Source organism: Equus przewalskii, chromosome 29 (assembly GCF_037783145.1).
Source record: "Equus przewalskii isolate Varuska chromosome 29, EquPr2, whole genome shotgun sequence".
Taxonomy (NCBI): Eukaryota; Metazoa; Chordata; class Mammalia; order Perissodactyla; family Equidae; genus Equus; species Equus przewalskii.
The window spans coordinates 20,419,084-20,446,853 of record NC_091859.1 but is presented as its reverse complement, the minus strand read 5'-3'; the positions used below and the strand labels follow the sequence as shown (position 1 = coordinate 20,446,853).

Below are 27,770 nucleotides of genomic sequence, written 5' to 3'. Positions count from 1 at the left end.
GAATTCTCTTATTTTTTGCACTTTCTTTAAAAGATTCATAACAATTCAGGAGGAAAATAGCCAGAAACTCCATTTGGAAGAAAAGATTGAAAAAAGATCTTTGGTTACCTACAGTTACAAGTTTGTGGAAGGGTAACTGCTGGTTAACACAGAGTTAACTACGGGGAAAAAAGAAAAAGAAAAAAAAGAGGAGATCGTTTTCTCACGTTTTTGTAATTGGGGAAAGTCTCTAAAATTAACAGGAGAAATTTCATACTTAAAAAAAAGTGTGGAAGATTGGTTTCTCTTGTCACAGCTATCGTCTTTGTGTAAACAACAGGATCAGTAATCTTTGAGGGATGGATGGCTCGTGGTGAGCTCATTTAAACAGTTTGGCCAAACTCATTCTTAGAACCTGTGTAGTGGGGATGAAGTTTGTACTTCAACTTCTTAGATGGAAAGTGGCAAAGCGGACACGTAACTTAACTCCTTGCAGACTTTGTCTCTGCCACGTCTGCCATTGTTCCATTTCCGCACCGGTCTTTTCTGTTCAAGTACCGCACCCTTATGTGAAGGGGGTTCCTTATTTTCTTTAAACCTCTGCCAACAATGTTATAGCTACTACGTTGTTTTGTTAGCTTGGAGATACCCGGTTGTTAAACAGACCATGTATTCAAACTGAGTTAGACGTTCTGTGTGCTGATTGTTCTAAATTAGCTTATTGGGCAAATGATATCTGGTGAGGATGAGAAGAAGCCAGACCCAAGAGGGCCAGAACTTTAGCAGACAGTGATCGTAAGTTCTACAGTAGTGACGCTGAGATTCCCATTTAAACTGCTTGACCATCTGCTTGGAGGGTGTTTATTCTTGAGACAGTGAGAAATAGCGAGAATTAGTGGAAATTTTGTAAACTCCTGAGGACTTTCCTCGAGTGGGGCTGATGTAATTTTGAGTCTGTCTTTAAGGCTGCAAGAAGCCCTGCTGTAAAGAAGGGGGAGCAGGAACAGTTTTCCTGTGCGGAAAGTGTTTATCCCACTAGAAGATTCTAGCTCCTGTTTTGTGGAGCTCACTGTGAAGCTGTGAAGATATATTTTATTTACACTCAGAAAGTATGTGATGCAAAAGGAAAACATCAAGGTGTCTTAGCGTTTAATTTCTTGATGTCACCCTCTCCTTGGCGTTAAAGCATCTAGTCTAAGACTTTAACCTTTTTGTGGACTCATTTGGTAAATTAGCTCCCCCAAAACACTATGGTGAGAACTGGAGGTGCTCGTGAAGAATTGATTAGCCTTTCAGAGAGAGTTTTCTCCTAGGAATGGCCTAAGACTCTATGAGATCAACTTCTTGGTAACCGAATGGTCATTTTTTTGAGTTCAAAATTGATACCCTGGGGCTGGCCCGGTGGCACAGTGGTTAAGTGTGCTTGTTCTGCCTTGGTGGCCCGGGTTTTGCTGGTTCGGATTCCGGGTACGGACATGGCACCACTTGGCAGGCCATGCTGTGGTAGGCGTACCACATAGAAAGTAGAGGAAGATGGGCACGGATGTTAGCTCAGGGCCAGTCTTCCTCAGCAAAAAGGAGGATTGGCAGCAGTTAGCTCAGGGCTAATCTTCCTCAAAAAAAAAAAAAAAGAAAAAAACTGATACCCTGTTGAGATAACGGGAAAATCCGCATCTCTCTTACTGAGCTTGGTTAAGCCTTTAAGACTGGAGTAATAATGAGGCAGTGTACTATTTTAACATTACAGAAGTCTATTTTTACAGCCAGGTGGACTAACCTAGATTCCCCCGCCCCCCTGGGAAAATTTAATACAACTAATGAATTCTGTGATTGTCTCTTGGCTGACAAGTCCGGATCATTCGCATTTTTAAACTTCATCTGGGTAAGACACAGAAATGGTGCAGGTTAACTCCATGCACGTAATAGCCCTCTGCTTAAAAGAAGGAGCATTTGCAATTAGAATCCTACTTTTTTTTTCATGCCCTAGATAGGTAAAGCCTATCCTCTTTTTAAGAATACAGGCAGTCTGCTTTTTATAAAACAGTAACTAGTTTTTATTAATCAGTTATTTGTGAATCAAACTTTTGTTAGTCAGCTGTAATTTTGAATGTTCTGAAATGCCACCGTCAGCCACTTGGCTCTAGTGGTGAACAGCTGGGGCTGCAGGATCGGACCCACCTGGATCGTAGTCTGGCTCTTCACACTTCCCAGCTGGGTGACCACGGGGGCAGGGTCTAACCTTTCTCAGCCTCCACTACCCCGTCTGTAAAAGAGGCGATAATACCCCTTACTTCTTTTTTTTTGTTTTTATTTTTTATTTATTTGTTTATTTTTTGGTGAGGAAGATTGGCCCTGAGCTAACATCTGTTGTCAGTCTTTCTCTTTCTGCTTGAGGAGGATTAGCCCTGAGCTAACATCTGTGCCAATCTTCCCCTGTTTTGTATGTGTGACGCTGCCCCAGCGTGGCTTCCACGAGTAGTGTGTAGGTCCACCCTCGGGATCTGAACCCTTGAACCCTAGACTGCCAAAGCAGAGTGCACAAACTTAAGCACTATGCCACCGGGTGGGCCCCAGCCCTTACTTCTGAGAGTGATTATGAGTCTTCTATACGAGAACATTTGTTTAAAAAAAATGGTTGTGGGGCTGGCCCGGTGGTGCAGCAGTTAAGTTCACACGTTCTGCTTCAGCGGCCCAGTTTGGATCCCAGGTGTGGACCTACACACCACTTGGCAAGCCATGCTGTGGCAGGTGTCCCACATATAAAGTGGAAGAAGATGGGCATGGATGTTCGCTCAGGGCCAGTCTTAGCAAAAAGAGGAAGATTGGCAGCAGATGTTAGCTCAGGGCTAATCTTCCTCAAAAAAAAAAAATGTTGTGTGCACTCAAGTCTTAGCTATTTTTATCTGTGTGTAAGGTGAGTAATTTTTTTCTTGTTCTGTTGGTACCACTACTAATCAGAACTAGTCATCGTGAGTGCCCACCTTCCCTCAATCTCTGAGCTATCACTCATTCCATTGGGTCTTTCTTTGACATTTCTCTGGAGTCAGCTCCTTCCTCCCTATCCCCCAGTCTTCTCCCATCTTAGTTTAGCCACTTAGGACCAGGAAGAGATAACTGGTGCATTGGCTTCCTCATTGCTCTATAATTCCATCAACCTCTGTTCCATCCTGCCTGCAGGGACCAGAGTGTTCTGCCTGCAGAATCACTTTCATTAGGCTAGCCCCTCCCCACCATACTGGGCTTGCGCTAGTGGTGCAACGTTGGACCCTATAATCATCCCAAGTCTCGGTTTCCTTTTCCACCCCGTAGGGGTGTTGTGAGGAATAAATACAGTAATGTGTATAAAAAGGTACACAGTAAGAACTCAGTAGATGATAGCCATTTTTGTTCTTACTATATAAGAACTGTTCATAAGCTTGAAAATGGAAAGACTGCTAATTTTGTGAATAGAGACTTTTCTGGCATTTTTAGCATTTGTCCCTCCCTCCATCATGTGTTCCTAATCACACTGATTGTTTATATATGTTTACGTGTTTGTAAACTATAGACACTGGCATTTTGAAAGCAAGAGGCTTCATTCATTCAACAAACACTTGTGGAGCACCTACTGTGTGCTAGCTGCTATTCGAGGCATCTGAATATGTAATGGTGAGCGAAACAGAAGCTTACTATCTGATGATTATATCTTATTTGTACGTGTGGCCTCAGGAAATACCCTTCTCTTTTACGGGAGGAAATGATGATAGTAAGTAAAAACTCCCGAACGTCTGAAGTAAAACCTGTGTTGGGCATGAGTGCCACTTGGAGTACATCTTTGTGTCCTGTGATTCGGAAATAGATCCAGAATGGCATGATGAGTAATGGCCAAGTCAAGGAGAGGAGTATGTCATAGCCGTGCTCTCAGCGGGAATGGTTGGGCAGCGATGTCATAAGTTGATGATTGCATGCTTATTTCCTGGGCAGGAACTAGAGTGGGTGAAACAGACATCTTTCGCAGGTGACCCTGACCTGGTGGAGTGGTAAACTGAGTAGTTTGTGAGTACAATTTTAATCAGTGATTTGTCCTAGTCTAACGAGTTAATTAAAGGGGCTGTGCATAATGACGAGTGTCTTGAGTCACATTTTTCTTAAATTTAGGGCGGATAGATTGATGTGGTGTGTGTTTTGTGAGCTCTGCTTTGCTGCAGGCTCAAGGTTCTCCCCTTAGAGGAGAGAAAATTGCCAGCCGCCAGCAGCGCGCCCGCTCGTCACATCCGTTGTGGAACACTGAGACGGCTGCTGCCAAGTTGGGTGGCGGGATGTGCTGGCTTCTGACCCACGGCCTGAATTTCCAGGGCTGCTGTGAAGGTCAGAAATCAGCCTAGTCCTTCTGGATGGAAACTGCCGTGTCTTGACTCAGGAGAGGCTGCAGCTTTTAGCCCTGCTGTTTCTGAATTGTGTTTTTCTGGTTTCAGTGGGGAGTGGTGAGAAGGAAGGAAGACAACTGTGAATCGCTGTACTGTGAATCAGAGTGTGGACTTTACATTCCTTAGAAAAGGAACATCAGGATATATGATCTGAGCGTAATCCAACCATTGCCGTTGTCTTAGAGGGGAAGGATGCTACTTAGAGGAAAACATAGTATATTTGACTAAAACATAGAATATACATTATTCCTCCGTGAGGAGGCGGAAAAAACATAGATGAAAAGAAGATTGCTGGAGCAGTAACGATGATGATAGCTAACATAGACTGATTCCTTACTATACACCAGGCACGTTGCGTTAAGCATTTCAAATGCACTGTCTCCACCTCAAATGCACTGTCTCCTTAATCCCCACTATATCCTATTTATAGTTCCATTTTACAGCTGAGGGAGTTGAGGCCCCAGGCAGATTAAGTAGTTTGTCCCGGGTCCTGTGGCTATTAGGAAATGGTGGAGCTAGGACTTGATGTAGCTAGATCTAATTCCAGAGCTTGCATTTTAACCACTTCTCTATCTTCTGCCTCTGAGATAGATAATGGAGAGGAGCTCCGTCTTAATAAACCTGTTGAATGCTTGGAGGTGCATGTGCTTAGCTTCTGCAGGGCACCCAGCTAAACTGTGTGTCTGACGTTCTTATGACACAGCACTATGTCAGTCCTTTGCATATAGTCATATGTACCCAGTAAACAGTTGATGAATGAATGATTTAGTGATTATTTATGAACTTTTTTTTTAAAGATTGGCACCTGAGCTAACATCTGTTGCTAATGTTCTTTTTTTCTTCTTCTTCTCCCCAAAGCCCCCCAGTCCATAGTTGTATATTCTAGTTGTGGGTCCTCCCGGTTGTGCTATGTGGGACACTGCCTCAGCCGGCCCCTTATGAACTTTTCCTAATGCCTAGGATCTAAGAATTTTGCCAGTAGTGTGGAGAAGGTTTAAAGGCTGTTAAATAAGATCGTGATTTAAGAAATCAGTAAAGAGCCATCTTCTAGCCTGACATTGGGTCTCCAGAGGATGCTATGTTGAAGGACATAATGGGGTGGTTCTTCCTGGTGACAGTTAAGTCACAATCTGGCCTCACCAGATCTCCCTGTAGGATGCTGGCCTCACTGGACTGAGGCGTGTGCTTCTCATACTTAGCACAGAGGGTTGGAAAATTAGACTCAAAGGACTTACCATGTTAGGACTGGAAGGGAATTTAGACATTAACTCTAGATCATTCCATTTGCAGAAGTAGAAAAGTGACATCCAGCCAGATTGTAACCAGTGGCATTATGTAACTAGTACAGACTGATTGGGACTAGCCATTGTATCAGTGTATCAGCTTCTGTCTTAAAAGAGAATTCCTTAAAACTGCTTTAAATATTTTTAAATACCAAGTTAATTGCTAAGTTATATGAGCTAAACACCTTGAAATTAAACTAGGTAGAATGAGAATTTAAAATTATTTTCAGTAGAGAACTAATTGGACAGATTTACAGTTTTGTGAGTTTTCTAGGTGAAAAAAGTGAATTTGGATGATTTAGTGTTAGGCCAATATCCTTCTGAATTTATTTCTAGATTTTTGGCGGGGCTGAGGCGAAGAAGGGTGACAATTCATATATTAGGTACTTAGCTGCAGTGGATCCGCTACCATTTCTTTAAAATGATCCTTTCTGAGGTCCCTTTTATTGTCGTTTTTTTCAAAATAAAGTTTTGAGAAATGAGTTCCTCTTTGTCTTGACTGTCCACTTCTTGGGATAGGCTATTGGGAGAAAGCAGTATGCCAGATGCGTACATCATGGAGTATGTCACGTATGTGTTCACCTGGAATTCACCCTGAGTCTTCTCTTGCCTCTGAAGCTGTCTGTTCCTGAGTCTCTCACCGAGAGCATCTTCCAGCACCAGGTGTCTTTAGGATATATAGTTTTCATACAACACAGCCCCTAAACACAAACCAAAAACGTCATCTCATTCTTAGCCAAAGAAGCACTTACCTGCTCCAGCACTGGGGGGAAGACAGAGATAGGATCCATTGGCCTGTTGAGAGATGGCAAGTCCGGTCCCCAGTGCAGGGCCTCCTGAGGGAAAGTCTGTGTCATTTCTGCCTTCACGCTGACTCGAGAGCCCAACCCGGAATAAGGCCTGGCTTTACCGTGTGGTACGAGACATTTCTACCTAGCTGTTCCACAGGCACCTCAAAGTCTTTATGTCAGACTTAATTCATTCTCTCAAATCCCCCCTCCCGTTCCTGGTTAATACTTTTCCCCTATAGCCAGCCGATCCCCAAACCAGGTGCCTGGGAAGCTCCCTCAGTCATCCCCCTTGCCCACCATGTCCAATAGTTTGCTTCTTCCGTTTTCCCAGCCACCTTTTCCTCTTTATCCCCGCTTAGATTACTTCTGGATCTGAGGACTGGTGAAGGGTTAGTGGCATGGACACTGGAGTCAAACCTGAATGTCAGCTCCTCCCCTTAGCAGCTGTGTGAACAGCCATGAGAGCTGCGTTAGCAAAGCCGTTAGGGCATTTGTTGTTCTGACGTTGAGTCATGCGCTGTCTACCGCAGAGGTTCCCAATCTTCAGTCATGCCCACACCTCCCACACACAGCTTCACACCGCCTGTACTATTATTTACTTAATATTTCCAACCCAATTCACTCCTTAAAACTTAAATTTATTTTTCCAGTATCAATATTACTGTTCTAACTAAATATTTTCTGGGCCTTTGAGGCCTATAGCACCAGATTAAAAAGAAGCTTAGCAAATGCTGGAGCTTTGTTCGAGAGCTCTTAGCACCAGACAGAGACTTTCTCCTGGGCCGGACCAACTTGACTGGATGAAGGATTGTTTTCGACGGAATAACTCGCTCACTGAGATCTGTGTTATTTAATGCTTTTATTTTATACTACCTTAACTAATCCAGAACCATTTAGGAAAACACTGGTTTTAATCTGTCATCTCTTCTCTTTTCTTTATGAAATACTTTTTTAGACCTGTGGCCTAGAAGATGCTTAGAAATTTTTTGTTTCATGGATTGTGAAAATTTGGGTCATTGAATGTTTTGGGATGAACAAAAGCCCACTTTGGTGAGTTGAGGGCAGCCTTGTCTGGGTAGGAATACTTGTGTGTTTGCTTTTTTCTTTTGAGGAAGATTAGCCCTGAGCTAACATCTACCACCAATGCTCCTCTTTTTGCTGAGGAAGACTGGCCCTGAGCTAACATCCATGCCCATCTTCCTCTGCTTTCTATGTGGGACGCCTACCACAGCATGGCTTGCCAAGTGGTGCCATGTCTGCACCCGGGATCCGAACCGGTGAACCCCGGGCCACCGAAGCGGAACGTGTGAACTTAACCACTGCGCCACCGGGCCGGCCCCTGAGAAGGAATACTTGGAAGAGGTTGGGAAAAGGAGAGTTGTGGCTGTTCCAGGCTGTGTGTCTAGTCTTCTGAAGACCTGAGAGAAACCGAGGCAATGGAAGGCCTTAGGCTAAAGAGTGGAACATCCAGAAGATACGGATTCTTTGGGAATTTCAGGCAAGGAGAGAAAGTGGGTGGAGAAGAAATTTAAGCTCTGTGTTTTTCTGAAGTAAAGTTGGTTCTAATTAAGATGTGTATGTAGGCTTGTTGTAATGTAAGGACATTAAATGGTGCCTTGAGCTGCAGCCTTTCACAGAAATTTTGCTATAAGCACTTGTCCAAAAATAAAGTATAGCCATAGTGAAAGCAGTGCTTCAGCACCTCAGTGTATTTACTCCACTGTGTGCAACTTTGTGTTGGGGCCAAAAATCCCTTTTTTGGGTCTTCGTAAAGATATTGTCGTAATCCAGAAGGCCTGGAACTCGACTGTAGAGAGTCAGTGGTGTACTATTTTAATCTCACTAATTGGAACAGGTGGCCTCTATTTGAGACTGAATCGTAGTTGGCGGAGGTTTTAATTTATCTGAAAATCTGAGGCCCATTCAGTCAGAGCTGTTCAGGCTGGGTATCGGCATCAGCAGAGCACTTGAAAGCTCCCACCATTAAAAGCACAGAGAAGTGGAGGAAGATGGAAGAAATGCAGTTTAGTAGTTGACTCAATCCTTAAATGCTGGATGTAGAGCTGGTGAAGGAACGTGACTGAGTGAGGGATGTCCAGATGCTCGAGAGGGCCACTTGTAACTGTTTCTCCAGATGAGGAAAATGTCTGTAAGTCTCTCCTTTGAATCTACCCTGTAAGATGGCGTGGTTCAAGAGGACTTGATGCTGTGCTCGTGTTTTTAGAGGTGTTGGCACATCTTCAGGCGTGAGGTGGAGGGGTGTGCCCAGGTGACTCAGCTTGCTGCAAGGGCTCCAGTTGAGACACTGTAAGACACCTCTAGTGAAATCAGAGAGGGTCTGCAGATTATGAAGGCTTCTCCAACTGGACCACTCCTTTATTTTTACAGTAAATGTATGCTTTGTCTAGTATCTTGACCATATCTTGCTTTAAATCCTTCAACAGGACAGAATCCCAATTTCTTAGCCCGGCACCCAGAGTCACCCATCTGACCTTTGTCATTCACCCACGCTCAGCCCTTGAGCTGTGGCCTCCTTTTTTTGTGGACTCCCACACCTCCCCTCTGTACCTGCGGGCACCTGCTCCATCCTCTTGCACAGGGGTGGTTGTGTTCTTTTATCTGGGCGTGGAGCCTGGTACATAGTTGGGGCTTTGTAAATACTGATCGAATGAGCGAGTGTGGGTATGTTGTGAAATTGCACTCTGGGACTTGAGAAGCTGGCAAACATAGTCCACTCTTGATCAGTGTCCACGTAGATTAACCTGCCTTGTTTTAATTGCTGTGCAGGATTCCATTGTGTATGGGTATTGCATAATTTATTTAACCATTTCCTTGTTAAAGGACACATGTATTGCTTTCAGTCTTTAGTTAATAGGGCTCTTAAGTGACTGCCCTTGAACATGTTTGTTTTTGCACATGTGAAGAATATGTTAGTGGGCTAAATTATTGAAGTAGAATTGCTCAGCCAAGGGCATGTTCATTTTAAATTATGATATTGCAAAATTGGACACTGAACCTATTCTGTGTCATATGCTAGGAGCTGGTGGGGGGCGGCGTGTGGCAGTGAACACAAGTGATACCACCTTCTATAACCATCAGTGTATGAACGTGTCTCAGCTCACACCTCTCTGACACAGCATATGGTAACATTTATTTATTTATTTTTGGTGCGGAACATCGGCCCTGAGCTACCGTCTGTTGCCAGACTTCCTCTTTTTGCTTGAGGAAGATTGTCGCTGAGCTAACATCTGTGCCAAGTCGTCCTCTGTTTTGTGGGATGCTGCCACAGCGTGGCTTGATGAGCAGTGTGTAAACCGAACCTGTAAACCCTGGGCCGCCGAAGCAGACCATGGGAACTTAACCACTACGCCACAGGGCCAGCCCCAGTAAAGTGTTTGATCCTTGCCAATCTGACAAGTGAAAACTCTTAGCTTATTTTAATTTATATTTTTCCTGATACAAATGAGGTTGATCATATTTTTGTTTTTTGAGGAAGATTAGCCCTGAGCTAACATCTGCCGCCAATCCTCCTCTTTTTGCTGAGGAAGACTGGCCCTGAGCTAACATCCGTGCCCATCTTCCTCTACTTTCTATGTGGGATGCCTACCACAGTATGGCTTGCCAAGCAGTGCCATGTCCGCACCTGGGATCCGAACCGGTGAACCCCGGGCCGCTGAAGCGGAACGTGTGAACTTAACCGATGTACCACCGGGCTGGCCCCTGATCGTATTTTTTTAAATTTTCATTTTGAAACAATTACAGACCTACAGGAAGTTGTAAAAACTAGTACAAAGATGTCCTGTGTATCCCTCACCCAGATTTTCCCAGTGGTCATATCTTATGTAACTATAGTGCAATAGGTTGATCATATTTTCACAGACTTAAAAACCATTTGTCTTCGTTATGAACTGTTTTTGTTTTCTGGCCAGTTATCTGTTGGGTTATTAATCTAAGTTCATTTATAGAAGTTTCTTACTTATTAAATAAGTTGTGTTGCACATACATTTTTTCCAGTTTGTCGTTCCTGACTGTATTAGTTTTCTACTATTGTATAACAAGTTACTGTGAATTTAGCAACTTAAAACAAGACCTATTTATCAGCTCGCAGTTTCCGTGGGCCAGGAGTCCAGGGACAGCTTACCTGTGTCCTCTGCTCAGAGTTTCATCAGCCTGAAATCAAGGTGCCAGCCAGGACTTCAGTCTTATCTGAGGCTTGGAATTCTTTTCCAAGCTCTCTGGTTGTTTACTGCATCTCTGTTGCTTTTGTCTCTTACCTCTAGACCCTCTTTTGAAGGGCTCACCTGATTTAGTCCGGGCCCACCCAGGTAGTTCACCTTTTGATTAACTAAAGTCAACTGATTAGGAACCTTAATTACAACTGCAAAATTCTTTCACCTTTGCCATATAAAGTAACCTAATCATGGGAGTGAAATCCTATGGTATTCATTTGCTCACATACAGGAAGTATCATAGAGGGTGTGTGCTCCGCAGGTCGGAATCTTGGGGGCCACCTTAGAATTCTGCCCACTGCCCTGACTTAATGATGTTTTGTGTGTGCTGAGCATAGAGCTAGCATATAGCAAACACTAAATAAGTATTAACCAGACTTTACCATGAAGAAATTTTAAAAATTTTAGGGCTTACAGGTTTGTGTCATGTTTAGAATGGCCTTTCATAGATTGAGATTCTTTAAAAAACCAAAACTCCATGTTCTTCTGATACATTTTATGATTTTTATTTTTATGTATTTTAGTCTTTGATCCAGTTAGAATTTGATTCCCTTTGGAATGTCTACACAGTTATTCCTGCACCATTTTCTGCATAGTTACCTCTTTTTAAAAATACACTGCTGTCCATATGTATAGTTTTATTTTTGTAAATTTCCGCTTTTTTCTGGGTTTTAAAACTATTGAACTCAAAGGTTGTTATTTTCATGCGTTTATTCAGGATTATCTTCCTCTCCCTGCTCCTCAAACCAGGATTTGAGACGAGCATTTTGAGAACTCTGACTCATGCATTTTAGAAACTTTCAAATAGGCATGATCCCAGTGTCATTTACAGTAAGGAAAGACGAAAAGATGGCGGGGAGGAGATGGCAAAGTTTTGTGTCTTTAAAATTTGCTTTTGGGCCGGCCCAGTGGCTCAGCGGTTAAGTGCACACATTCTGCTTTGGCAGCCCGGGGTTCACCAGTTCGGATCCCAGGTGCTGACATGGCACCGCTTGGCAAGCCATGCTGTGGTAGGCATCCCACTTTCAATTCTCTTTTGAACTAGATGTTATCTCTCAACAATTTCTGCTTTATAGAGTCCTTCCCTTCCACATGTTGGCAAAAGCTGTTCCAGTATAAACAATGTGTATTGTTGCTTCCCAAACCACCATTACTGTGCATTGCCATGTTAATCACTTGTGGTCCACCGTCCTAGCTGGGGAGATGGAAGAGCAGGAAACCAGCCTAACTTTGTGTTCTGCAGGGTAGCAGACCACGTCCAGCTCAAGTTCCTCTCACTTGGTACACATATTTAGCACCCTGTGCTGGCCTTGGTCCTGGGAAGTTTAAGTTGATTTGTCATTCATGTTAGGATAATGAATACAATGTTTCAATGCAAGATTTCAGATTTGTAGGTAATAAGCTGTTTATTTGGCTTAATTACCCTTATTTGTAGGTAGTTACCCCTATGGCTTGCTAAATAAATAGATGTTCAGGGGTTGTTACGTGCACCTCTGTTAATTATCGAGAGGTCCACCTGCCTTGTGATCTCTGCATCCGACACAGAGGGAGGTTAAAACTGTCAGCTGTGCCCAGAAACTAACACTTTAGTATATTAATGGGGGAATAAATATGCCTATCACAGGCACTTTCATTTGGGAAAGGCGCTGTGCTTGTAAAAACCCCCTGACTTAAGCCAATTCTCAAGTAATATGTGTTGTATAAAGCCAGCCAAAGTTTACCTCATGTGCTGAGCAATTTAGTGGTACTCCCTGAATTGGCATCTGTGTGGTATGTGGGCACCAAATTAAAGTGAGAGTCTTCTTTCGTTCCAGTACCTCAGTTATGTCCTGTTACCCCCTGGGGAGCTTGTGCGGCTCATATTTATACCAAGTCATTGTCTGTGTCTAGCACCCAGAAATGGTCTACAGTTTGAGTGGGTGGGAGCATTTTAAATTCTGTTGAGAAATTTGACTGGCACTCTGGCCATTTAAAATGACCTAATAGCAAGAAAGTTTTTGAAATAGTGGGTGCTCAAATGAAGCTCTCATTTTTAAAGAAAGACTTAAAGTGAGGGCTCCTGAGCTTTGTTGCCATTTAAGCTCAGTTTTGCAAACTGAGCACCATTCCAACAGAATTTTGGGGGGAGCTTTTATTTCTTTGGGGAAATAGTCTTGTATTTATGAGGCTTTCTTTAAATGTTGATGCCAGCTGATGTTTTTGATACAATTTGTTACACATTTGGGGTAATTTTAATGGTAACAGATTGGTAAGTAAGAATAATACATATACTGTTGAAAGACAAGGAGACGCTAAGTCTGTATACAAAGATTATTTTATGTTTTTTGATACTTTAGACATTTCTGAAATTACAGTTACTTTGTTAGTAAATAATTCTTTAAAATAATTGTTCCTTAGTTTATTTACACAATAACCTAAAATGAGCCTGGATGTTTTTCCAGGGCAGCTCGCTTATTAAACTCTCAGTGGGTTTTAATTTTCTTATGTTTATGCTTGCTGTGGTTGTTGAATTTAATTTAAGGTTGAAGTTAATGTCCTGTGGAAGTAAATGCAGTGACATCAAATTCCGAAATTATAAGGTAATGAAATGGCCCATCAGAAACAGCAACTTACCCCATATTTAAAAAGTAAACCAGACTCACAAAGGGAAGAATGTTCTGAGCATGAGGAAAACCCATATCAAATCATTAACCAAATAGTTCTGGTTAAATAGTTAGTAGACAAATTTATTTTTAATTACTAAATGCTTCAAACATGGAAAAAAACATTAAAAAATATGATACTTGTATACTTACCTGCTAGATTTAACAGATGTTAACATTTTGCCATGTCCACATCATATTTCTGTCACTTATTTTTAAGAAATAAATGGTCCCAGGTAGAGCCATCTAGATATCTTCTCTCTTTGTACTTCCTCAGAGGTCTGCATAACCTGCACTGTGGTGTTTCATCCCTTTGATTGTTTTGTTTTGTTTTTTGAGGAAGATTAGCCCTGAGCTAACATCTGCCGCCAATCCTCCTCTTTTTGCTGAGGAAGACTGGCCCTGAGCTAACATCCGTGCCCATCTTCCTGTACTTTATATGTGGGACACCTACCACAGCATGGCTTGCCAAGCGGTGCCATATCCGCACCCGGGATCCGAACCGGCAAACCCTGGGCCGCCAAAGCAGAATGTGCGCACTTAACCGCTGTGCCAGTGGGCCAGCCCAGCTTTGATTGTTTTTATATGTTGAGTGAATCCATAAGCAATATACAATTTTGTTTCTTGTATTAAATATTTATATAAATGGCATCTGTTTTCTAACTTGCTATTTTTTCAACATACTGTTTTTAAAATGTATCCTACTTCCGTCTCTTTTTTTTTTTTAAAGATTGGCACCTGAGCTAGGAACTGTTGCCAATCTTCTTTTTTTTTTCTGCTTTTTCTCCCCAAACCCCCCCAGTACGTATTTGTATATTTTAGTTGTGGGTCCTGTCTCATTTTTTACTGCTGTGCATTATTTCAGTGTACGAATTAAGCAGAGTGTGTTTATAGCTGTTCTCCTAATGCCAGACGGGTAGGTTGGTTCTGAGAAGGTCTGTTTACTTGTGGGAGAGTGTCTCTAGGGAAGATACCTACTAGTGACGTTACTGGGGCAGAGGAGAAAGAATATCTTCAACTTTATTAAGTAGCTTTGTCAAGTAGTTGTACTTACAAGAGTGATTGTTTTTAAGACCACATTTTAATATCTGCCATAGGAAATTTTCATAATAATGCTAGATTTGCATGGGTGTTGAATAGCGTTTGTTTAAAGTTTGTGTGCTTTTTAATTTTGCCTGAAAGGAAATATAAAGTTATTTTGAATTGGCTAGCGGGCAGTTTTTTGGACCCTGTCAAGGATTTTGCATCTCTGCTCTTGTTAATGTCTGTGAAAGCTGATGTGTTAATATTTTATTTATTGAGATATAATTTACATACAGTAAAACTCCCCTTTTTAAGGGTACACTTCTATGATTATGAACTTGTAACTATCATCCAATTAAGACAGAATATTTCCATCACCCCAAAAATTCCCTCTTGCCCCTTTATAGTCATCCTCTCTCTCCGCTGTCCTCAGCCCTGGCAGCCATCGATCTGATTTCTGTCCTTAGGATTTTGCCTTTTCCAGGATGCAGTGTAAATGGAATCAGACAGTGTGTAGCCTTTCTGAGTGTGGCTTCTTTCACTTAGCATAATGCTTTTGAGAGTCCTCCATGTTGTGACATGTATCAATAGTTCATTCGTTTTGGTTGATAAGTAGTATCAGCATATTTTTAGGAGTACTGAAGTGTGTATGTATGAACAGAGATGAGAAATGACTTAAATCCCATGCCCCTCATGTGACTGAATTTCCCTCAGTTTTCCTCATGTCACGACCCAGAGTATTGCGAAAAGTTCAGCGCGTCTATTTCCACAGTTAGGAAGGATGTTAATTTGTAATCCTGTTCCTTTTTAAATGTTACTTCAGAATATAAAATGTTAAGCACTACCTATTATTGTGTGTAAACATCAAATTAGGGCCAGTGTTCTATGTCTTAACCCAGTGGATTTTGTATATTCGTACCTATTTCTAGGGGGGAAGCTCCGTAGCTTTCTTTGGAATAGTTCTCAGTGGTGGCAGATGACCTTTAAAGAAGATGCAGATCCGCCGGTCTCATGTAAGCTCGTGTTTCAGAATTAACAGCATCAGTTTGTAGAGGTATATTTCTTAATACGCCGAGAGGTCACACTTTTATGTTGATTGGAAGTTTACAGAATATATGCAGAGAAGAGGCCATTTTTTCTTTTTAAAGATTTTATTTTTTCCTTTTGCTCCCCAAAGCCCCCCGGTACATAGTTGTGTATTCTCCGTTGTGGGTCCTTCTAGTTGTGGCATGTGGGACGCTGCCTCAGCGTGGTCTGATGAGCAGTGCCATGTCCGTGCCCAGGATTCGAACCAACGAAACACTGGGCCGCCTGCAGCAGAGCGCGCGAACTTAACCACTCGGCCACGGGGCCAGCCCCAAGAGGCCATTTTTCTTTATAAAGTGGCACATGTAAATAGAATATTAGGAAAGCTGGCATGAGGGAGTTGTTCCACCAGCAATTCGACAAAGCCTTCGCGTGGGTTAGCACAGTTCTTACAGCACCACCAAAACGTAGGTACAGATACCCTCATTTTGTGGGCAAAGAACTGAGGCTCCAACAGGGAAAATGATTTGTGCAAGATCATACTAAGAGCTGAAAAGGCTAGAACTTGAAGCCGGATTGGTCTGCATTCCAGAGCCTTGTGCCCCTAACCATTAGGCGGAACTGCCTCAATATCTGAGAGGACAGAGACACAGAAACCCAGATGTAGACACCGGTTACCTCTGGGTAGTAGAATGATGAGTGCTTTGTTTTTCTTCCTCTGGCTTTTTGGTATTTTCCTAGCTTTTCTAAAACAAACGTGTTTTGCCATTAAATGTAGCTAAATAATAAGCAGCTTTTGTCCTGAGAAGGAGAAGGTAAATCACATTCGTGCTGTAGCTTTCCGATTTCCTCTTCATTTTGCCCTGGGTCTGGGGAAGGGTCACTGGTCAAGACTTGTGACCAATAGCAGCGCTGGGTGTTAGGGACTGCCAGCTGCACACCCTGGAGTGTGGATCTGGAATTCTCTCCTGGCTTTCTTCTCAGGCACGGCCGGTTTGAAGCAGACTAGGCCCAAACTCGAGATCTCGGTAGAAAACGTAAGGAGAGGCTGCCTTCCCCAGGGCTGCCTTCATTGTTCCAAGTGCTTCATCGTGGGCCCGGCACTGTGCTGGGTGCTGAGATCAGGCAGATGTGGGCACCGGCCTCGAGCTCAGGCTAGGGGGACAGACCTGCAGACAGATAATGACAGTGCTCCAGGGAGCCCTGGCCTCACATGGACCCTTCCGGAAAGAACTGACCCACAGCCCACCCTGAGAGGCTCTAGACCAGAAGGAGTAGGTGTCAGCCTTCCTGGTCCGTCTCCCTTCGTACTCACCCCTCCTGATAGTTGTTTGCAGACCATTTTTGGGAGAGGAAGACAGATGGTCCCAATTTTTGCTGTTTTGGTTCTTATTAGCCCTTTGATATGTATTTTGCATGTGTATATATGTGTGTGTGTGTGTATATATTTTTATATCCTCATACAAAGGAAATACTAAATCATGGGCATCACAGATAGGTAATTTGACTCAGATGGAAGAAGGATGCTGCAGAAAAGGGAGGAACAGAGATGTGAATTGTCATGGCAACCAGCAGGTTTTTATAGTGGAACACTGCCTTTGTAACCCAAACCAGTCTCCTTTTTTTCTAACTACAGAAAACAGACTGATGCAAACTCAAGAAATTATAGTACCATCTCTCAGTGGGGTCTTACTTGCTTTTGGGAAACAGTCTTGCAGTGATGTCAGTTCCTTCATAGAATTTCAGAGCTGAAAGGCACCTTGCAAGGCCTTAGAAGTTTATGAAGTCAGGTACTGATGGCTTTCTCATTGTTATCTGTCACCCTCTTTTCCACACCACCCCCCAACCAGTCTAAGCCACATGGCCAGGAATTTTATGAGGGATTAGAATGGGGATGAGTTTGGAGATTGGCAGACTGGCATTCTGTGGCACTGCCTCTTTCCAGGGGAAGAGGATTCCATCTCCCATCCTTTGAGTGCTTTTGCTGTTTGGCCTTGTATGACCTCGTTGTGCTTGTTTCTTCACCATCCTTCACTCTCTAGACTCAGCAAACGCCCAGATGCTCAGGATATCTCCCCCCTGCCAGTCACGAGGTCCGCCCATCGCTGTCTGAGGACTCCTGGAGAACTGAACCCTTGTGGTTTTCTTTGGTTGGCTCTAGTGAGGTTACATACCTGAGGTACAAAGGGTCGGTGTCAGAAAAGAGCCCTCGTGTGAACAGGTGGAGCTTAACTTGGGAAAGTAAGGACCTCCTGGAGTGCCCCGCTGAGTTTTGTTGATTAGCGCTTTGAGAGAAGTCAAAAACACAGGCTGCCTCTTCCTTCCCCTAACTTTCTGGCCTAAGGAGTCCCCTTCACCCAGGACCACACCTTGAGTGTGAGAGCTCTGGAACCCCCTAATGTGCTGCCCTGGACGGTCGCGTCAAGGTTGGTGGTGCTGTGTCTCCACAGCATGTGCCATGGGAAAGGAGTCACTCGGGCACCTTTCATGGCACTGGATTTAAGAGTGAGCTCCCTTTCAGCCCTTGGGTTGGCTTCTTCCCAGGCCTGACTGCCCTATTGTCATCTCATCGCCCCTTCCACCAGGTCAGAAATGTAGTATGTGGGAGATGTCAGGCAGAGTCCATTCCTAAGCAGCAAAGGCGTGGATCATGCTTGTGATCATTCTCCGTTCAGCCTAATTCAACAGATATGTATTGAGCACCTACTGTGTGCCAGGCATCCCAGGGAACAAAAGAAACATCCCCTCCCCCATTGAGCTTGTGTTCTAGTAAGGCAAGGCAGACAAACCAGACCCACGGTAAATATACAGTATGTTAGGTGGTGATGAGTAAAATGTTGAAAAAGACAGGGGACGGGGATGAAGAGGCCTCAGGTGCAGGGTAGACAGAAGCAGGTTTAAATAGGAGACTCAAGGAAAGCTCTTCTCAGAGATTGCATTGAGGGAAGATTGAGGAAGTAAGCTAAGGAGCTGTCTAGGAGGAGTGTCCCAGGGAGAGGGAACAGCAAGTACAGACTCCCTGTGACAGGAGTGTGCTTGTTGTGTGAGGCCCATCAAAGAGGCCCTGTGGATGGAGTGGGGTGAACAAGGAGTTGAGTAATAGGACATGAGGTCCGAGGGGTAGTGGGGAGGCCAGTTCATGGGCCAATACATGTTTTACAGGGATCACCTTATCTGCTGAATTAAAAATTGATTGTAAGTGGGCATGGGCTGGTGCAGGGAGACCTATGGGGCTGGTAAGAGTGGCTTGGACCAGGGTGCTAGTGTAGGGAAGGAAGACAAGTCCTCTGTCCTCTGGATCCTTCTGACTGGGCTATGAATTAAATTTGCATGAGACTAACAGGAGAAAATCAGACAAAGCTTTATAACATGTATACATGGGCAAGACCCAGGAAAACTGAGCAACTCACCAAAATGGCGGAGGCTTTTGTTTTAAATACCATCTTCAGCTAAAGACAAAGGAGGATGTTGGGGGTGGGGGGGTCATTTATGGGAGATTACCAGACAAGTACAGTAAACAAGACTAAGGTTAATATGCAGATTTAAGTCCTTGCCTTCCGCATTGATAAGAGTTTCTAGAGATAAGGTCATCCTCCCTTCTTCCTGGTGCAGAGAGGGAGACACCTTTACAGATGGAAATTTCCCTTATCTTACAAAGGGTAAATTCTACTCCTCCGAGCTTCTCCCATGTCTGCAGTTTTTAAAAGTAACCAGCCCAAAATAATCCTCATGCCAAAGAGACACATTTTGGGGTCGCCAATTCCAGTCCCCTACACTAGCAGTGGAGGTGATAAGTGATCTTCTAAATACAGGCCATTTTTCAGCCCTCCTTTGGTGTGCTAAGAGCTTTGAAGAAGCAGCATAGTGCCAGGGCTCTGGGGACACTGGGTCTAGTTTTTAAATCCTGGTTCTGCCACTTGCAAGCTGTGTGAACTCAGGCACTTTGCTGAACCCGTTTGAGCTACAGTATAAGTCTTTCCTTCTGAGGATGTGGAAGGCTTCCATAAGACAAGGTACCAAAAGGGTCTTCCCCCGACTCTTTCTCAACTCAGATCCCTCTTGGGTGCTTCCCCACCCAAGCTGTGCCCAAGTCCATTGTGAGCCTTTGTATTCTTGTCACTTGTGGTTCTCTTGTTTCCCTCCCCACCAGAGAGTGGGTGGGAATCGGATCTCCACTGCTTGGCATGTCATGTAAAATAAATATTTGGATGGATAGAGAAACGAGAGGAAGCAAGGAAGGAAAGAAAGAATGAATTAAGAATTTCATGCATAGATATTAGTGTAATATTTGAGTTCACACATTCCAACAGACAGCAGGACTTTTTCTTTTCAGAGTTCAATGTTTAAGGACATCAAATGATTAGTTAAGGCCTTGGCTACATATTTTATTTAAATAAGTCTAATTAGGGAAGACACGTACTCTTATTTCCATATTTTAAAATTTATCTTCTCCCTGCTTTTGGCTTGTAGAAAAATGTTTGTTCGAAGATGGTAATTGGTGTTTTTACTTAGATGTTATTTGAGAATAAAGATTTTGTTAGCAGATTTCATCAACTGTCTGGGGACGTTTTGCCCCAATATTTTATTCCGAAAATTTGCAAATAAAGACAGAAAAATACAAAGGTAATTATTTAAATTAACAGTGCCTTAATATACGGATGATCTAACGCTCTTCACACTGTCACTATGGTAGGGACTCCTACAACGCAAGTGTTCTTGAGTTTGGAATGCTTCTGTTCCCCACTGTGGGATCTGGAAAGGCTGGATCCTAGCATAACTTTTCTGTTAGAAAAATTCTGTGTGACACCTTCGGTCACCATGAGACCACTGACCTTCATCTGACCCGCTGCATCATTTATATTTAACGTCAGTGTTATAGACTGAATTGTATGCCCTCCAAAAGTTAGGTGGTGTCTGTGATATTGTAATTTATAATAAGAAATGTATATTTGGTCTTCATCCCTATTTCTGGCACAAAGCTCCTAAAACCCTTGGAATTTCCTAAGTGATAAGAGGAATGAAAGAGAAAGGAGCATCTTTTGTTTTTCCTGTAAGCCTTTCCTATCCTCCTTTGACCACACCTAAGTCTGTATTAATGCGGTGACTTTTGGAAAGCCCCTAAGGATGAGGCTGGTCACCAGGGGAACCACCTGTGATTAGAGAATTGATTTAGGCCCACCCCTCACCTCCAGGGAGGGGAGAAGGGGAGTCGGGTTCATTTAATCACCAGTGGCCAGTGATTTAATGTGTCCTGCCTTTGTAATGAAACCTCCATAAGAACCTGAAAGGACAGGGTTCGGAGAGCTTCCAGGTTGGTGAACACGTGGGAATTTGGGCATAGAGGCTCCCAGAGAGGACGTACAAACTCCAGCCCCTTCCCACATCCCTTGCCCTGTGCATCTCTTCCATCTGGCTGTTTCTGAGTAATATCCTTTTATAATAAACCAGTGATCTAAATTAGTAACTGTTTTCCTGAGCCACTCTAGGAAATTAATTAACTGGAGGAGGGGGGTCGTGGGAACCTCCAGTCTGTAGCCAGTTGGTCAGAAGCAGAAGTGACAGCCTGGACTTGCAATTGGTGTCTTAAGGTGTGTGGGGGCTGTCTTGGGGACCGAGCCCTCAACCTGTGGGATCTGATGTTATCTCCAGGTAGATAGTGTCAGAATTGAGTTAAATTGTAGGACACTCAACTGGTGGTGTAGAATTGTTTGGTGTGGGGACCCCCCCCCCAACACATCACACACATTTGGTGACAGAAGTGTAACAGTATTGTGAGAGTAGAGGAGACACAGAAATGAGTTTTTCCTTGACAAAGTCCTAAGCCCCAGCACCTCAGAATATGACCTTCCTTAGAAATAGGGTGTTTACAGAGGTAATCAAGTTAAAACGAGGTCGTTAGGGTGGGCCCTACTCCAGTATGGTTGGCGTCCTCTTAAAAAGGGGGAATTTGGAGGGCCTGGCCCTGTGGTCGAGTGGTTAAGTTCGCACGCTCCGCTGCAGGCGGCCCAGTGTTTCGTTGGTTCGAATCCTGGGCGCGGACATGGCACAGCTCATCAAGCTACGCTGAGGCAGCGTCCCACATACCACAACTAGAAGGACCCACAACGAAGAATATACAACTATGTACTGGGGGGCTTTGGGGAGAAAAAGGAAAAAATAAAATCTAAAAGAAAAAAAAAAAAAAAGGGGGAATTCGGAGACTGCCGTGCACAGAGGAAAGAGAACGGGAAGACACAGGCAGAACACCTAAGATGTGAAGGGGGCGGAGAGGAGTGATGCAGCCACAACCCTGGGAATGCCCAGGCCACTGCCTGAGGCTGCCAGAGGCTAGCAGATGGCATAGCGTGGAGCATGGCCTTGCTGACACCTTGATTGCAGGCCTCCAGAACTGAGATAATAACTTTCTGTTGTTTTAAGGCACCCGGTTTGTGATACTTTGTTACTGCAGCCCTGGGAAACTTACACAGTCCGTATGTTTAAGCGTGTTTCCTGTCGACACATGACAACAACAGAAGTACCAGTACCTGGCACCAGCACAAGTAGAGGTACAAAAGGCCTTGAAACCCTAGGACAATAGTTAACAGGTGGTTGTCTCTGTCATCCTCCAAATGCAGTTAGATTAATCTTCTCTGCCATCTAAATAAACAGCATTTGTAGCAAACTCATAGAACCGCAGGAATATGTCTGGACTCAGTTTGAAAAACACAGGTGTAGGAATAAGAGAAGCAGCTCAGACTTTGGTTCTGAGTTCAAATCCTGTCTCTACTTTGCAACTAGGTGACCCTGGTCACCTTGCATTATCTTTTTGCACCTGTAGAGTGAAAATGATACTCTTTCCCCTGTGGATTGTGGCTGGAGAATTAGAAGTAGTGAGAACAGTCTGGCATTGAGCCTTGCACGTAGCAGGTGTCAGCGATCAGTTGAGGCACGAGGCTGGGGTGAAGGGAAGAACCCAGTGAGGGAAACTTGAAATGGCTTGGCTGGAGTAGGATAGATCCTGGCCTGGGAGACAGATGGGGTCTGACTTACTGTATGAACTTTACCCAAGAGATTTTCATCCAAGTGGTTTTTCCCCTCAGATAAAAAGTCACAGATTCCTGTGCTCAAGTGGGCCCAGAAGGGGGCATCTGGTTCAGGCATGAGCCTTGTGTCCTTAACAGGGTATGAAGATCCCAGAGACAAAGTCACTTGTCCAAGGTCAGAAAGTCTTGCCACTTGGGCTATTTTTTGTTTAATAGGACAACCAAAAACCAAAACATGATTGTGTTGGCTTTTCCTTTTTAAATAGCTTTATTGAGATATAATTCACATATCATACAATTGACCCATTTAAAGTCTACAATTTAATGGAATTTAGTATATACACACAGTTCTGCAGTCAACACCACAATCAATTTTAGAACATTTTCATCATCCCCAAAAGAAACTCTGTGCCCATTAGCAATCACTCTCCATTTCCTCCCTCCCAAAACCCCCAGGCCAAGGCAACCACTGATTGACTTTCTGTCTCTGTGGATTTGCCTGTTCTGGACATTTTCTGTAAATGGAATCAGACATAATGTGGTCTTTTGTGTCTGGCTTTTTTCCATCACCATAATGTTTTTAAGGTTCATCGATGTTGTAGCATGTAGCATGTATCAGTACTTCATTCCTTTTTATGGCAGAATAATATTCCATGGTATGAATATACCACGTTTAATTTATCTGTTCATCAGTTGATGGACATTTGGGTTGTTTCCCAAATTGACATAACAGCCATTTGGCTGTTATGATTAATGCTGCTACGAATATTTGTGTACAAGTTTTTGTGTAGGTATATCTTTTCATTTCTCTTGGGTATATACCTAGGAGCAGTATTATTGGGTCATATGGTAATTCTATGTTGAACCTTTTGAGGAACAGCCAGTGTTTTCCACAGTAACTACACCAGTTTACCCTCCCACCAGCAGTTTATGAGAGTTCTGCTCTCTCTGTATCCTTGTCAGCACTTGTTATTATCTGTCTTCTGATTATAGCCGTCCTAGTGGGTATGAAGTGGTTTCTCATTGTAGTTTTATGTTTGTTTTAAAAATTTCTTTTAATGAAAGTAGTTGTATTCATTATACAAGGAAATAGGTAAAATATCTTTAGCTGAAAGGCTGGTATAATTAATAATATAACTTCAAAATTAACTTTCATGCTTTACTACATTCCTTCTAGACATTTCTTGAAGCTGGTTATCCGAAACCAGAGTTGGATGGAATAATTGTTGTGAGTTTGCATGGCTTGACTTTTACTCTGTTGCTGAAATCACATGAGAACAGGCACCTCGAGCTCCATGGCCCTCCCGACTAGAGCATCCAGGGTTGGAAGGCTTGTCAGCAGCCAGCCTTTCGAGGGATGTGGTAGGTGTCTGGCCTCATGTCATCTTAGGCAAGTGACCAGAGCATCTACTCATGATTCTCTCAAGGGACAACCGCTGCTGTGCAGATGCGGTAGTTATAAGTGGATACAGCCCGAACTGGCCCCTTGTACCGGTAAAGATAGACTCCATGCTGTCTTTACAGACAAGCTTTACAGGCTGCACGTTCTATGGTAAAGAACAAGAAGCCTAACAAAATGCACAGCACCTGTGAGGCCAGAAATAAATGTTGCTTGAATGAATGAATAGCTCTGGCTTTGGGAGCCAGACACCATCCTAGTGTGGCAGCTTGGGCAAGCTACTTAAGCTGTCTGAGCATTTGTCCCTTATCTGCAAAACAGAGATGGAAATGCCTCTCTTGCCGTGTTCTCGAGATGACGTAAAGTGCCCGGCTCATGGTAGGCACGCAACAAATGTTAATTCTCTTTCTTTAAGTAGCCCTCTTACTCGTCTCAGATATATTTCTCTCCAGATTTAGTCCAGCACCAGATACGACAGAACACAGGGTCAATTGTCCTGTTTAGCTTTTCTTAACAGAGAAATAATGAGCTCTTGGCAAAAATTAAGTGTTGGTGGAAATGGATATTGCAATTTGGTAGCTGCTGATTGACACATGTTTGCTAAACAGCTCCTCAAATTTCAGGAAGCCTGCCTAGAAGGGAAAAAAGGGAAGAAATCCTTAGAACATTTTTACCCTCTGCCAGGTACTTATTTACAACATCATCATCTTTGGAATGTCCCAGCTGAAAAATTTTTAGAAAATATTCACTAGCTTTGGCTCAGGAATTCAAGTTAGCCTGCAGGAAAGCTTAAACTTCAATGGATATAAAAGGGTTGGGTCCTGTTTGGAGCCTCTTTTCCTTAGAAATTATTTTTTTTAAGAAAGGGCTGTTCTTTTGGTCACTAGGTCTTTTTTTAGACCTACAGGGAAGTCATAGTAACAGGCTCCATGTCTGACTGGGTTCCATGGCAACAAAGGGTTGTGACTTTATTAGAGGAGAGTTGAGCATGCCAGGAAAGATAAAAATCAGAGTATGGAAAATGTCTGACCAGATGAATGTGTTTTTTGGACCGTGTGCCCTGGAATGAAAAGGTTTCCTGAGTTGGCATCAGTCTCCATGACAAATTTGAATCCCACTGGGTTATCATTAGGTCATAGGGATCAGCACCTATTTCCAAAAGACCTGTCTGCATCTTCGCTTTTATTCATTCATTCATCCTTTTTTATATCTCGGTCTATTAAAAAAAAAAAGATACCGAAACAGTAACGGTAAGAACCTAACCGGAGATGATTCTGAATTCAAAGGTAGAAAAGAAATTCAGCACGTCCTTTGTGGAACTGATTAGAGCTGTAAATTGTGAGACCGTGTGGGAGGGCCAATTAGAGGCAATTATAACTCGAGTGAACTCTCCCCGTATTAAAGCTTGCTGTGTGCTTTCCATTCTGGGGGTTTCGTTTCCCATCCATGTTTCTCGTGGATGCCTTTAGAGATCCTGACTCCAGGGCCAGGTTGTGGAATCGCTGTAGGAGCTGTCCTCTTCACTCTCCTAACAGCAAGGCGCGGGCTGATGCTCTCACCGAAAGTGTGTGATTATTAGGGTTCTCTTGCTAAAGGTTCTAACATCTGACCAAGCAATAGTGAGAGCTGAGGACTTTGAATCATCCTCACCTGGTTATAAATGTGTGGGGCTGTATTTCCTTTTCTCTCAGGTGTTCTGTGGTACATTTCTCCACATCCTGATATGGAAAGTGAAAGAACTCCAAGGTGCCAGTTACCCTTTTAAACCAGGGGCACTTTCTGACATGCCCTCTGGGTCCAGACTTCATTAGTCACTTACTTATGACCTCATCATGGTGAATCAGAAACTTCACAGATACTCATGATAAACATAATCATAAGTAGCATTGGTGCAAGAGGAAGGAATTACCTCACCAGATTTCGGGTGTCCCAGCTATCATTAATGAGCTCCAAAGTTCTTGGGAAAATTAGTTAATTTCTTGGTCCTTGGTTTCCTTATCTTAAAATGAGGAGTTTGGCCTGAATTGGTGTTTCCCAAACCTCCCTGTTTGTAAGAATACGCTGGGTTAACACGCAGAACCTCTATTGGAGATTCTGATTTGCTAGGTCTTGAGTGGGGCTGAGAGGCAGGGGCCTCAGGTGATCACATGTTCAGGAAATACCAGACTGGCTCAGTAGTTATCAAACCTTATGTGGGCATAGGAATGGTGTGGGAGTGGGAGGGAGAAAGGCTGTCTAATGCAGACCCCCCGCCCAGGTTCTGGCCCTGAACCATTGGTCTAGGCAGGATCCGGGAGTCAGGTGATTGCAGCCACAGTTCGAGAAACACTGGTGTACACTATTCGAACCCTCTTCCAGCCCCAAAGATGGCTCTTGTGTATATTGCCCCTGACCGAGTGCCTGGAGGGCTCTGCTCATACCCAGTGCCGGCCGCAACTCCATTCAGTGTTTTAGAAAGTATTTGTTTTAAAATCTTCAAGTTGTGCAGTTGTGAACACCTTTGTTTGTAGAATTTTCTCCTCTATGCTGTGTTGTTTCCTTTGGGTTCAACAGTGTTTGCTAGGCGTACCAGCAACATAGGAATTACCTGGGGAGCTTGTTAAAAAATACAGAGATTTGGGACTCCAAGACCCAAAGATTCAGTAAGTCCTATACAGGGCCTGGGCATTAGTCTTTTTTTTTTTTTTTTTTTAACTTGAAGCATTTTGTGTTTCTTCTTCTTTTTTTTTTCTTTTTAAGGTTTTGACAGGTTGTGGGCTTCTCACCTCTCCTCCTAATCTCACCCCAGTTTCCAGAGTAAAACTAACTTTAAATTGAAACACACACGTTCGGCACAAGGAGTTGGTTAAATTGAGCCACTTAGATTTATAAGAAGAGTCTGTAACACATACAGCAGGTGCCTTAGAGAAAAAAACTGATGCTCTGAGACCAAGACAACAAGTTTAATGATGAAATGATTAAGTGCTGGATCAAACACATTTTAATGTGTAATGCCCTGTAGAATTTCTATTGTTGCCTTTTTTGTTCTGTTTTCTGTTTAACAAAGATTAACGTTGTTAAATGAAGAGATTAGTAGATCAAGTTCATAGGAAAAAAAATTCCATAGTACTAAAGGGCGCGGACAGAGTGAAGTTTCTCTCTCCAACTTGTTATCCTCAGAGATAAGCGCTGTTATGTTCCTCATGTATCTTTACAGAAATGTTTTCTGCACAAAACATATATGTCCATTGTTTATTTACTCATTTCCTATTGATGTACAGTTTAAGTTCCTTGTAGCGTGGTTTTTTTCCCCCATGTTTGTTTTGCTTTGTAATACCGTGAGGAATATTTTTGTACATCTTTTTTCTGTAACCATATATGGATAAGTTTCTAAAAGCAAAATTGTTGAGCCAAGGGATATGTGTCTTTTAATAAGGATAGATGAGGACAAAGTGTCCTTCCAAAGGGTTGTACCAATTTACTGGGGAAATTTTTTATCTTCAGAAGACTTTCCTGCCCAGTTGCTTCTGACGCAGCAGGTAGGCAGTTGGTCATCCTTGTCTGCTTGAAGCCTGAGACTCACGCCACGGCCTCCGAGAGAAGGAATTAAATGGGGTATTGCGTAAGAAAGAGGAGAATTCAAAAGGTATCTCAGGTTCAGAGGGAGAAGAGAATAGGGGATGGCTTAGTCAAGCAGGTAGCCGACCCTGAACCTGCAAGGAGAGTGCTTTGGGTCACACGAGGTCACGGAACCTGAACTCGGTTCTGAGGAAAGTAAGACAACCCTGGAGCATAATGTGATAGTGAGAAAACCATCCTCTAGATTACGGTAAATGGGTTCCTGGATGCCATCTCCTCCTTTGGGCAGTTTTGGGTGGAGCATTATGGTGGTAAGATGCTCTTCATTTTACACAATGTGAGTCGTGGTATAGTTAGACGTGTGTGTGTGTGTATTTCAAAGTAATGTTTAAGTTGAAAGAATTATGTCTCA

General features: G+C 43.2%; 1 protein-coding gene across 8 annotated transcripts in view; it reads left to right on the top strand.

Annotated features, from left to right (window-relative positions):
- The window catches only part of TMCC3 (transmembrane and coiled-coil domain family 3), a 244,454-nt gene that overhangs the window by 175,737 nt on the left and 40,947 nt on the right, over nucleotides 1–27,770 (top strand). The window lies entirely within an intron of this gene.